The 12,563-nt window shown below is 44.4% G+C and overlaps 1 protein-coding gene across 6 annotated transcripts in view; it reads left to right on the forward strand.

Moving 5' to 3' along the window:
• The first annotated feature begins 4,844 nt into the window (after positions 1-4,844).
• OSBPL3 (oxysterol binding protein like 3) overlaps positions 4,845-12,563 on the forward strand; it is a 191,801-nt gene continuing 184,082 nt past the window's right edge. For 5 of the 6 annotated variants that reach the window (XM_067042457.1, XM_067042460.1, XM_067042459.1 and 2 more), the window contains exon 1: positions 4,845-5,108. The gene's annotated coding sequence lies outside the window, so the exon portion shown is untranslated. The remainder of the gene's footprint in view (positions 5,109-12,563) is intronic. The other variant, XM_067042458.1, reaches the window with a different exon arrangement.

Below are 12,563 nucleotides of genomic sequence, written 5' to 3' on the forward strand. Positions count from 1 at the left end.
TTTGTCTTTATCCTAAGAGCAGTGATCAGATATAGGTTTAAAAAAATTGCTCTGGCTGCAGAGTGGACAATGGCTTTCAGGAGAGCAAGAATGATTTCCTGGGAACTGGTCTTAAGTCAGCTGAAGTTTTCCAGGTAAGAAATGGTGGCAGCTTGGACTATAGTGGTGTTGCTGGTGGAAACTGAGAGGGGAATTTAGGGGAACTGATGAAGGACAAGGCCTTCTGGTTTACCCTATAAAAATTGAAACACACCAAAGAGGATATAACATATAAAACCTTTTTCTGCCAACATACTTGTTGGAGATTTGAAGGAAAAGATATGGTGAATGCTGTGGCTTGGCTCATTCAGCTTCTAACCCAACCTCTCTCTAATGTGCCTTACTGCAGAGGCTGGAAAGCTGAAAATCGCATTTCCTAGTAGCTAGATTTGCAGGTGTGATTTGGAATGTACCAATCAGATGCATTCATTCAAGGTGTGAACTCAGAAATGTGGTAATGAAGGAGAATCAGGATTCGAGGTATACACTTTGCTGGTGGTTTGTAGCAGGAGGGGTGTGGTTCTGGCAGTTTTGCCAAGTCTTTCTGGTTTAACAGGCAGCCTCCTGATGGTGGCAGCGTGGCAGCAATCTTGGCAGCCCAGTTCGGTAGTGCCTGGCACGTAAATGCTTAATATGTGTGGGCTGCTATTATAATACCTAGTATTTACCACAAATAGTACTAGGATGCTCATGTGCTATGGAGAGTACAGCCAAAAGATAATGGAGTGCTCAGCCTCACTTCTGAGGTAGTTCAGTCCTGAAGGAAATATTGTTTCATAGCTTAATGAATATGATGTTGGAGTCCTTTCACCCAATTTTGTTCCTTTTTTATAAAATATATACCTTATGTATAAGGTATATGTATGCCTTATGCTCCCACAGTATAATGTGCTAAAAACTGGTTCTGTCAATGCTTGGAAGAAAGTCAGTCTGTTGTCACTAAAGGTGAGCAATTTTCCTCTAGAACATTCCAGAAATTTTAAACATCTGATAAAAAATCACTGTTAGAATGAACTGTGACCTTTAGTTACACTGATAGTTTCCACTTAAACTAAGCAGGAGCTGTGTCTGATTGAGAAAGCCTAATGATGTTGCAACTTGATTGTAATAAATAATAATGTTTGATCAAAAAGTTAAAACTGTCAACAAAGACACGCGGAAGTGACTCTCTGCTCCTAATTCCTGAAATAATTTCTCCCTTCTCTGAACACATTTTTGGTACCTCTCTTAGGACATTTTCTGTTTTTTAGCTCATATTGTAGTTATTTATATCCATGTCTGGTCTGCCCAATATATGAAACTGTAAAAACATTGAGGGCAGGGACACCCACTGATTCAACTTTGGATCTCTTAAAATGCCTGCTAACAATGATCCCTTACACAAAGGAGGAGTCTCTGTTGAATGAAGGAATTGGTGAATTCTTGTGCATTCCTCAGTCATGACGACTAACACTTTTGAGAGAATGCTTACAAGGTGTTCCTATGCAACTAAGTACTTTGATCCATTTTCCAGATAAAAGCAAAGGAGAACAAAAATGAATTAAGGGTATACAGGATGGCGGTTTACATCACTGCTTCAGACAAGTGTTTGCTCCACAAGTGGTAGCAGTGGCAAAAGAGGACACTTTAAGAGGGTAGGAGACTCAACCTCTAATCACTCATAGGCTGTATGATTATAGTCAAGATACTGGAACTCTCTCCCCTTCCTTCATAAAAGGCATTGATGAGGTGATAATTCCTTCTCATCACATTTGTCTTGTAGTCACCATTCAAGAAGATTGATGCTCTAATCTTATGATGATTGAAGATCTTATTCTTAAAATGGCTTGAAGTTTATGTAGCTTCAGCATGGTGATTCAGCATCACCTGAACCACCTGCTGACCCTGCTCTGTCAGTAGCTGCCTCCTAAAGCATTGTGTTGAGAAGGATTCTGAGGGCTTATTTACCTTATTTAGGCTAAGTGGAACCCACAGCCTTGACTTCATTGTGATGTCTGGCGTGAGGCAGGGAGGGGAGTGTCAGTAAATAAGCCATGTCATCTCTGATCTAGTCCAATGCCTTCACTCCACAGGAAGAAAATGAGAATAGAAGCTCATGTCTTAAGTTTACCATGTTCCAGGCATTATCCAAATTGCTTTTATATGCACACATTCATCTAATCCTTAGCCAGTCTTAAGAAGTTAGCATTATTATGATTCCTATTTTGAAGATGAGGTTTATGGGAGCAAAATTTGCCTGAGGTTTACATTCTGGAAATCCATATCTTTAAGCACTTCCTTAATACTGCCTTCTAATCTGTGGGCACTTACTATGTGCTAGGCTAATGGTACTCAGTCAGGAGTGGTTTTGCCCTCTGGGGGACATCTGGCAATGTCTGAGAATTTTTTGGTTGTGGGAGGAGAGGGGGTTCCTTGAATTTAGTGGGTAGAGGCCAGAGACGCTGCTAACCACACAGTACAGCGCCTGCAACAAAGGAGTATTTGGCCCCAAATGTCAGTAGTGCTGAGACTGAGAACTCTGAGTTAAGCCATGTGAAAGTCATTTTTCAGACTGAGGATGAAACTCTTCCTGGAGCCCAATAGGTACAATTACTGCCTCTCTTTTGCAGAAAAAGAAAGGTGCTCTCAGAATCAAGAAGTGGTCACCATAAGACAGGAACCCAGGTAGTCAGATTCCAGAGGCCTCCATTAAACTCCTTTATCATCATCTTCCTCTACTATCAAAACATGTCAACTCTTTTAACACCTGCTCACCTATTACGAATTTCAGAAGCTAGGAACATTCAGCCAAATGTGAACAGTCTCCACCGTGGTGTGTGTTTCTCGAAAGATAAAAAGTATTTGTTCCAACAGTTCTGAGAGGGTCTTTAGAAGCTCTTACTATAGAATCACTGATCTCGCTGGAGTAGACATTCAGTTCCTTGCTTTAAAATAAACCTCTGAAGAGAAAGCTAATTTTAGGACATAACAATCTTTTTCAAGAATAATTAGCTCTGTGTTGTATTCAACTTTAATTTTTTTCCCTTTTGTTTTTAGGAGCTGGTGAGCCTGAAAGCTTATTTAAGAAGAGGAAATGAAACTGAAAAGACAGTAAGATTCCTCTTTCTCTTGGAAGCAAGGCACAATATGAATATGGATATTTCTCATGCTGTCCAATTAACTGCCTCAAGTACAAATAGAAAAAAAATACACACTTGGTTATTTGGAAGAAATTGAAGAAAAAGCGAAGAACGGGATGGTAGTTTCAACAATAAAGCCCTATGCAAATAACTTCCTTTCGGATTTAAGGCTTGTCTCCCGCAGAAAAAGCAATGCTCATGAAACAGGGTGAGGGTGGGTGATGGAGAAAGTTAAAGAAATAAAGAGAAATAAAAGAGCTTGAAGCGGGGTGGGGGGCGGCGGGGGGAGGGAATTGAGCTTCTCTTTCTGAGAGAAATTACCGAAAAATGGAAGGAGGGCTGGAAAACAACGGGCGTGGGCAGGGTGACTCCATGAGTTCAGAATGAATGGTCCGGGCGCCTGCCAGAAGCTTTCGTCCACCCGGCGTTGGTCGGGTGCAGGGGGATGATTTAAGAACCTCCAAATCATTGGATTTTAAATCTTCTCCAATAAGGTTTTCCGAGTGCCACCACGGGCAGCATAACGGTGGGTTTGTTCGGCAGCTTGTCGGGGTCCTCCCGCCCTTGCTCGCAGCCTGCCAGATCCAAGACAGACAATCCGAGACATTCCGCGACCCCAGAAAGCGGAGAACCGAGCGCGAAGAATGAAATGCGGATAGCGTGGCTCTGGCAAGAACCTCAGAAACCTTATTTGGGGTCGTCTAGGAGGCTGGAAATGTGTCGAGTGCCGCAGGTGGTGGGCGGCACTGGAATTTAATATTCTGGAGCCCTTACCCTGTGACAGGCAGCGCGCCTAGAGAGCCACACTCAAGGTCCAGCTCGGTGAGCTAGGTTAGAGGATCTTCAGCGAGGTTACACACCTTGCATTTGCCGCTCACTCTACCTGGAACGCTCTTTCCGAGACGTCTGTGGTAGCTCCCCGGTTTAGGAGCTTTAGGGTGGGCTTTCTCGTCTATCACGGAGCTCCTGCATTTTAATTGTAACTGTGATGCTTTCTCTCCCCTCCCCTTCGCACATGAACTGCCTACAATAAACAACCATGCTCCCCTCATGTCTCCTCCTGGGACCCGGCAACCAATCTGCATCACTGCCTCTGGATGTCGGGGTCACAGCCTCCCGCCGGATCCCATGGGGATTCTGTCCTTCATCATCCCGTGCCTGCAATCCTCCCTTCTCCGCGTGTTTTCTCCGTTCTCTATCCCTTTGCCTCGGTCTGAGTTCCTCAAGAGGTCGAATCCTCTTTGCCTGTTCGACCAGTGTGTCCTCTGAAACCGTGTCCTTTAACCAGCCCCTCACGCGCCACCCTCACTTCTTCCTCCCTCCCTGGCCCGGAAACGCCGCTCCACGAACATATATTGAGTGTCAAGGGCACGCATATAGCGTGCTGGGCCGCCAGGAACTCCTACCCCCGCCCAGAGGCAACTCTCACCTCCCTCCACCCTTCGCACGCGTCGGGAACCCGGATTCCTAACTCCCCTGACTGCGTCATGGAATCAGTGCTTCTTCCAGGTGCATGGCCCCACCTCCTTCCCCGGGGACGACTCCTGGTTGGTGGGAGTGTGGGTCACTCTGCCGTCCCTCCCGCCCTCCCCGCCCCAGAGCGGGCTCTGGCTCCTCCTCTCTCCTCCCGCCCCTCGCTCCCCACTCCAGCTAATCGCCTGGCGGCGCGCGCGGAGAAGTTCTGGGCAAAGTACTGGGAACTGGCTGAGCGATAGCAGCGCACGCAAGCCGGGCGGAACAAGGGGAGCCGAGAGCCAGGCGGCCAGTGCGCGGCGCGGGTTCTGGCCCGGGCGGCCGTAGGCGAGTAGCCCTCCCCTCCCGTCTCCTGCGGCTGGTGAGGGAACTATCAGCTGTGCGTTGTAGGGGGACCGAAGAAGCCGGGTTTGCCTCCTCCCGCGTGTGTGGACGAACCCCGGAGCTAGGCGGCGTCCGCGGCGGCAGAGCGTGCAGGTAAGAGTCGGGTCGCCCGCCAGGATGGCGCTGGGGTGTGGTGGGGCCCCGGGCCGTGGCGCGGGCTCGGAAGGGCTGCGGTATGGGGGGTGCCGCCGGTCTCAGCAAGCCTGGAGTCTGCCTCCTGTCGCCGAGGAACAACCGGTCAGTGGGGGCCCCGAGTCACCCTCGGTGCCGGCCTCCCGGGAGTTAGGACCCGAGTGCTGCCCACCCTGGAGTGCTGTCTTGAGAGTCACGGTTTGGCCGGGATTGACGGCGAGAAGGCGCCGAGCCTGGGTCGGGGCGCTGGAGGATGCAGCGCCGGGGGGTTGTCCTGGGCAGCCTGGAGGCGCGGCGCCGGGGCGGGAGACACAGGAAACCAGCTTGATTGGGACGAACGCGAGGCTTCACCACATCCTCGGGCTGCGGCGCGCAGGGGGCACCTGGGAGGCGCTGGCCTTGCAGGCTCTGGGCTCGCCCGCCTCCCCGTGCCCGGCCTGCTCCACTCTCCGGCACCCAGGCTGCGGTCTGAGGGCACTTGTCCCTTCGGGCTTCCCAGCAGCCTGGGAAGCGTTCGCAGCTTCTAGAGTCATTAATGGGCATTGTACTAGATCGTCCAGATATTTCTTAGGTCAGGGCGCGCCTCCCTCTTTCGGTAATGCAACTTGCCAGCCACTGTATGTACATTTGTACTCTCCCTTCTCCGTCTCACGAACTACCAGTCTCCTCTGTCGTCAGGACTCTAAGATGAGGGGAGCTGTGAAGTTGTCGCTTTCGATGTGTCTGGGGATTGCGCTGAGGTGCATCTGACCAACGCCCCCCCCCCCCAACAATGTTGCCCAGACCCTCAGAGTTTGAGTACTGGGATGAGGGCATCTAGAAATGTTTTAAGCTGCAGCTGCAAAAGAGATCCATCCATAGACAGGTAAAGGTGTAAGTCTAACTTTTGATCACCCACACTCTACCTCCAAGCATCATTCAAGGTGAGGTCCCCCTTCTGGCCCAAGGAGACCAACTAGGCAGGCCTGGGCTGAAACGCACCCAAGCTAAATGACCATCCCCTCCACCAACGCACTAGCAAACCACCCTGTTTGGTGTTCCTCATAGCACTCATCTCTCTCTGAAATGATCTCCTTGGGCTGTTTACTGCCTGCTTTCCCCTACTAGAATGGAAGTTCCAGAAAGCAGAGACCTTATCTGTCTTGTCCATCATTCCACTCCCAATGTCAACAACAGTGCCTGACACACAGTAGGTACAAAAGAAATATTTATGGAATGAATGATGAAAACTTCTTTGTGAAATATGAGGAATGGTGATCTCATAGCTGGTTTTGATTTTCCTGTTTATTCTTTTTTTTTTCTACTGGGAAATTGAATAAATACCAATAGCTACTATTAATCGAGCACCTACTAAGAGCTGGATATGTACTAGGAACTTTGTATATAGATCACCTCGTTAAACATTACAATAGTCTTATTAGCTAGATATTTCTAACCAGATGGGAAATTGAGGCTCCAGCAGGTTAACCAGTTTTCCCAAGATTATCCTGGCAGGACTAGAATTCCAGCTCATTTTCTCTCTATTATGCTGGGCTGCTTCCAAGAAACTAAAATGTAGTTTCCACCATTACACCATTTTATTTATAACAAAAGCTATTGCTTAACCAAAAGATTTTATCAGTACTGAGATTTAGTTTCAATAATAGCTAATAATTATGCTGTAACCCAGATACCACCAGGCTGCCATAGGCTGTATTCTTTCATCTTCACCATCTTGATGGCAGTGCTGTGAGGTTATCTCCATTTTATAGATGAAGAAACTGCAGCCTAGGTTCGGGAATCTGCCCAGGGTCAATAGTAGATTGCTGAGTTAGATTTTTACCAATAGTCTTTCTGAGTGTAAATCTTTAGCTCCTTTCTCTAGAGTGAAATTTCTCCTGCTCCCACTATTTAATTAGATGTTAACTCATTATGATAGAGTTCAATGTTACAGCACCTGAGGTTGAGCTATAAACTTTCCACTGCCAATAACAAGAGTCTACTTGTACTATTTTCTGAATTGTTGACACTCTTACTGCCATTGATATTTGTGGATGAGTTTATGGTTTGTGGGCCTGGTAGATGAGGCACATTTAATGTAGGAGGAAAGGAAATTCTCCTTTCACCTGGATTTAAATTTACTTTCACCTAAATCTAAAGAGAAATCTGATGGGTTTTACCCACTGTGGTAAATGAACTCTGAACACAGTGATGCTTTCTGCCTCTTAAGGAAAGTACTGGAAGACCAGCTAGTACCTCTGTTCCCATATGTAGAATGGAGAGTTAGAAACCACTACTAGTTCCAGAAGCTTCTGCAGCAACCTTTTAGCAAAATAACTACATTTTGACTCTTTGTTCTCTTGTAGTAAAACTGAGAGCAAGAAGTTAGCTAAGTATGTCATGGTTACCACCTGAAGAGCTAATGGCAAAATAGAGGATGGGAAGAAATTAGAGATCTCTTTTTTCTTCCGCTTCATTCCAGTTTTAGGGGTAGTATAATGTTTTTCCTTGCATGATGACCTGGATAATCCACTGTTTTATTTATATTGTGCCTCTTGGCAGTACTATATTTTCTTAATCATTAATTCCATTTCAAGAGTACTCCAGGACTTCCCTGGTGACGCAGTGGTTAAGAATCTGCCTGCCAATGCAAGGGACACAGGTTCGAGCCCTGGTCCGGGAAGATCCCACATGCCACGGAGCAACTAAGCCCATGCGCCACAACTACTGAGCCTGCACTCTAGATCCTGTGAGCCACAACTACTGAGCCTGTGCTCTAGAGCCCGCGAGCCATAGCTACTGAGCCCACATGCCACAACTACTGAGCCCGCGTGCCACAGCTACTGAAGCCTGTGTGCCTAGAGCCCATGCTCCGCAACAAGAGAAGCCACTGCAATGAAGAGTATCCCCCGTTCACTGCAACTAGAGAAAGCCCCGTGCAGCAACGAAGACCCAGTGCAGCCAAAGATAAATATAAATAAATAAATAAATTTATAACAAGAAAAAGAGTACTGCAGGGAGGGTTGGAGAATCCTTCAACCCAAAATGCCCACAGAAATGATGGAACTCTGGGGCACTGAGGAACATGGAGGCTGTTAAGTTGAAGGAGGCTTCAGAACTGAGAATTGTTTATAGTTGCCTGTGAATTGCTTTCCTGTCTACATCTTTTTAAAAAAAAATTAATTAATTAATTTTTGGCTCTGTTGGGTCTTCATTGCTGCGCGTGGACGTTCTCTGGTTGTGGCGAGCGGGGACTACTCTTCGTTGTGGTGTGTGGGCTTCTCATTGTTGTGGCTTCTCTTGTTGTGGAGCATGGGCTCTAGGTGCGTGGGCTTCAGTAGTTGTGGCATGTGGCTCAGTAGTTGTGGCTCACAGGCTCTAGAGCGCAGGCTCAGTAGTTGTGGCACACGGGCTTAGTTGCTCTGCTGCATGTGGGATCTTCCCGAACCAGGTCTCGAACCTGTGTCTCCTGCATCGGCAGGCAGATTCTTAACCACTGCGCCACCAGGGAAGTCCCTCCTGTCTACATCTTATTCGTCAGCTTTTAGCCCCCTTCTCTGGAAATGTCCTTCTTAACTTCCCAGTCACTACTGTTTAGACCACGGTTATACTCACCCCAGCTCATATCTCTCCTCCCTCTTGTCTTTCACATCCATGCCTTCCAGTTGCAGCATCTTAGCTCAGAGTCTTAGGGACTTCTCTACTCTGTCCTAACATAACTTACATTGTCTCCCTCAGCCCCGCCTTAATATCATAGTCAGGTAAATTCTCTAGATCCTGTCATTATATTGCTAAAAATTCTTGAGTGGCTTATATAGTTAATAATAATTATAATATTAATAACAGCAGCAGTAGCTGCTGACCTTCTTGTGCCAGGTACTGTCATGAGTACCTTATGTGGATTTAAAATTGTGTTTAATCCTCAGAGCAACAGCAAAGCAGGCACTGTTATTATACCCCCAATCTCCAGATGAGACCAGGAGAAGTTAAGTTTGCAACTACTTTACAACTAATACAAGGTGGAGATGAGGCTCAAACCCTTGGTCCTTTCTATCCCCATTTAAGGTAGACTCCTTAGCCTAAAGTCAGGATCCAGCAGCCTGGGCTCAATGTTTCTTTCACCCATTGTTCCCCAGCCTGAACTGTATTCAGCAACAGGGCATTTTGCCTTTGCTCTTATACTGCTGTTGCCTAGAAAGCTCTTTCATTGCTTCTACCTGTGAAACCCCAAGTCTTTCAAGGCTGAACTCATAAACTAGTTCTGCCAGAATCATCTCTCTGAACTCAGTCTCTCATAGCATTAAAACACACACACTCTTCAGCACTTTCTTTCATACCCACTCCACACATTCCTCCACCCCAGTGCCTCCTGGCCTAGTTATTTATTCAAATGTATTGGCTCCCTTACTACATTGTAGATGCCTTGAAGGCAGGACTAGTATCTTATTCCTTCTGTTTGTATCCCCACATCGCTAAGCCTGGTATGCTATCCATAGTAGGTGCACAGTTAAAAAGAGAGTAGAAACAACTGTATGTGGTTATATGCTGTTAGAATATTTTGTGAAAAAAGTAATTGGAATGTGGCATTTTGTTTCCTGCTTTTTGATCCACAATACTGTAATACCTTCATCAATTTATGATGAAGCAATAGAAATCCTAATTATTTAAATCCACGAAAAGCACTTATTCTGGTTGTTTTCACCTCGCAGATATTGTAAGGAGATCTCAAACCCATAAAAAAACAAGCATTGTTTGTAGGGTAAATATCTTGCATCTTATATACAGTATTTTTTCATATATATGGTAAAGTTGTTATTAAAAGTATATTAAAACTGTTATGGAATTGAAACTAAATTTTCATCAGTGTTTTATTGATCAGTGAATATTTCTCACTTTAAAAACTGATTTACTAGATCTTCTATGAATCACCTCTGGCTCATAGCTCATCTCTTCGTTCTGTGTGTTCTAGTCACACTGAATTAAATTCAGCTCCCCACCTGTATTGCCAGGGCCATGAATAATGTATTCTGGCCTCCCAGTTTCCACATGAAGTTGTGTCCTCTTTACAGTGTCTTCCTTCTCACCCATGTTCACCTGGCTGGTTCCTACTCATCCATCACATTTCAGCGTGAATGTCACTTATAGGAAGACTTCCTCTGCTACCTCCAAGTTGAAGTTGGAAAACACGCATGGCACTCTGTGCCTATCTGTTTTGGAGGGAGCAGTTATCGTACCGCTGTGTAACTGCTGGTCACTTGACTGAATCTTCCATGAAACCACTGACTCTCATTTGGCTTACATTAGAATCACTTAGGTATCTAAAAAGCTTTTCCCTACCTAGGCCTAAATCTCAGAGTTTCTGAATCAAGTGGCATGGGGTGAAGAGGGCTGGTCCCTGGAATTTTTTTTAAAGACATATTCTCATTCTGTGTTATAGCTGGGTAGTATTCCATTGTGTGAATGTAACATACTTTATCTAGTTACTTATTTTTTTTAATAAAAGCTTTATTGAGTTATAACTCACATTTCATACAATTCACCCATTTAAAGTATACAATTTAATGGTTTTTAGTATATTCACAGTTGTGCAACTGTCAGGTCGTAATTAATTTTAGAACATTTTATTAGCGCCCAAAGAAATCTGCACCCGTTAGCAGTTTCCCTACTCACCTTGCAACCACTGGTCTACTTTAAGTGTGTATGTATTTGCCTATTCTGGACATTTCAGGAAAATGGAATCATGCTTTTATGTCTGGCTTCTTTCACTTAGCATGTTGTAGTTGGGTTCACCCCTGTTGTAGCATGAATCAGTGCTTCATTCCTTTTTATTGCCTAATAACAACCCATTGTTTGTATAGACCACGCTTTATTTATCCATTTGCCAGATGGAACTGGAATTTTTTTTTTAAACCTTCTGCAAACAATCTGACTGTGTAGGCAGGAGTTAAACCGGAAGTTCCTTTGAGTCTTGCTCACTGCTGTGTCCTGGGGCTAGAACAGTACCTGGCACAAGGTAGATGTGTAATAAACATCTGAATGAATAAAGCATTTTACTAAAAGTATAACTTCTGTTATGCAGGTGTCATCAAAAAACATTGCTATTAAAAAGAGATCCTCATAGTTGAATGATTAGACCCCGATTTGAACAAATCCACTGTTAAAAAAATATTAGGAGACAATCAAGGAAATTGGAACATGGATGAAATGGTACTATTTTTAGGATTTGCTTTAAAATATCCTGTGGGTGGGGAGGGAGAATAGAGGAAACCAGGCTGTGTGTGAGTTGACTGAAGCAGAGTGGTGAGTTCATGGGCTTTTGAATGCTTTTCCCCATCTCTGCTGGCCCCTGGGGCAGCCATTGGCTACATGTGGCTGTGGTGCACTTGAGGTGTGGCTAATCCTTGGTGAGCTGTACTGTAGGTATGAAATACACACTGAGTTTCCAAGAGTTTGCACGAAAAAGGATTTAAAATTTTCTCAATAGTTTTTTATTGTTTGCTTACATGCTGAAATGGTAACATTTTGGATTATTATAATAAATAATTAAAACTAATTTCACCTGTTTTCTTTTACTCTGTAATTGGCGACTTAAAAACTTAAAATTGCTTATATGGTTCATATTACATTTCTCTTGGACAGTGCTGCTGTACAGTTTTGTATACGTTTGAGCTTTTTCATAGTAAGTTAAAAAAAGAAAGTATCTGAATTTCTTAAAAGTCTAGAGCAAAATATTTTTCACAAAGAATTCCTCTTATATGAAAAGATTGGAAAATATTGATTTGTTCCAAGATGATTCTTTGTAGACGCTTATAGCAGGCAGACTGTAGCCTTCCAATGTCATTCCTGGGCTTACTTCATCTATGTGAACATTTAAAAATTATTTCATAATAAATGGAATAGCAACATGAAGGAGTAGAAGAATTGCTCCTTCAGTTATTTGTCTGATTCTTTTGTTTTGGAGTTGATGAAATATTTCCTTCATCTTAGAAAAATATGGAAAGTGCATTGGTAATTTCATTGTTCTTAGTCACACTGTTTATACCCTGAAATTGAATTTTCGCTGGACTTGCTTTATGATCACTCTGCTTAAATCTGTTTGTTTGGGAGCCAGAATATGATTGTTTCTAGACACCCCAAGACCCCTGGAATATGAATGGAAAATGATTCTTAAATAATAATGATAATGTGTGGGTTTAAAGCTGAGAAATTGCTTTCATATAAAATTTCTTTAGATGAGCATTCTGTCGCTGTCTAGATGTCTGTGTTTACTCACAAAAGAATAGCCGAGGTAGTAAACCCAGCTCTCAGAGGGGGTGGGGTGTAAGCTAGATGGACAACCCCAGAGGATATTCTTCCTCATCTGTGATTTCTGAGATCGTGAGACAGTGGACCTGAATTGAAAAATAGCTTGAATATGAAGCAGAACAGAATTAAATT

The sequence above is a fragment of the Kogia breviceps genome, chromosome 9 (genome assembly GCF_026419965.1).
Source record: "Kogia breviceps isolate mKogBre1 chromosome 9, mKogBre1 haplotype 1, whole genome shotgun sequence".
Classification (NCBI taxonomy): Eukaryota; Metazoa; Chordata; class Mammalia; order Artiodactyla; family Physeteridae; genus Kogia; species Kogia breviceps.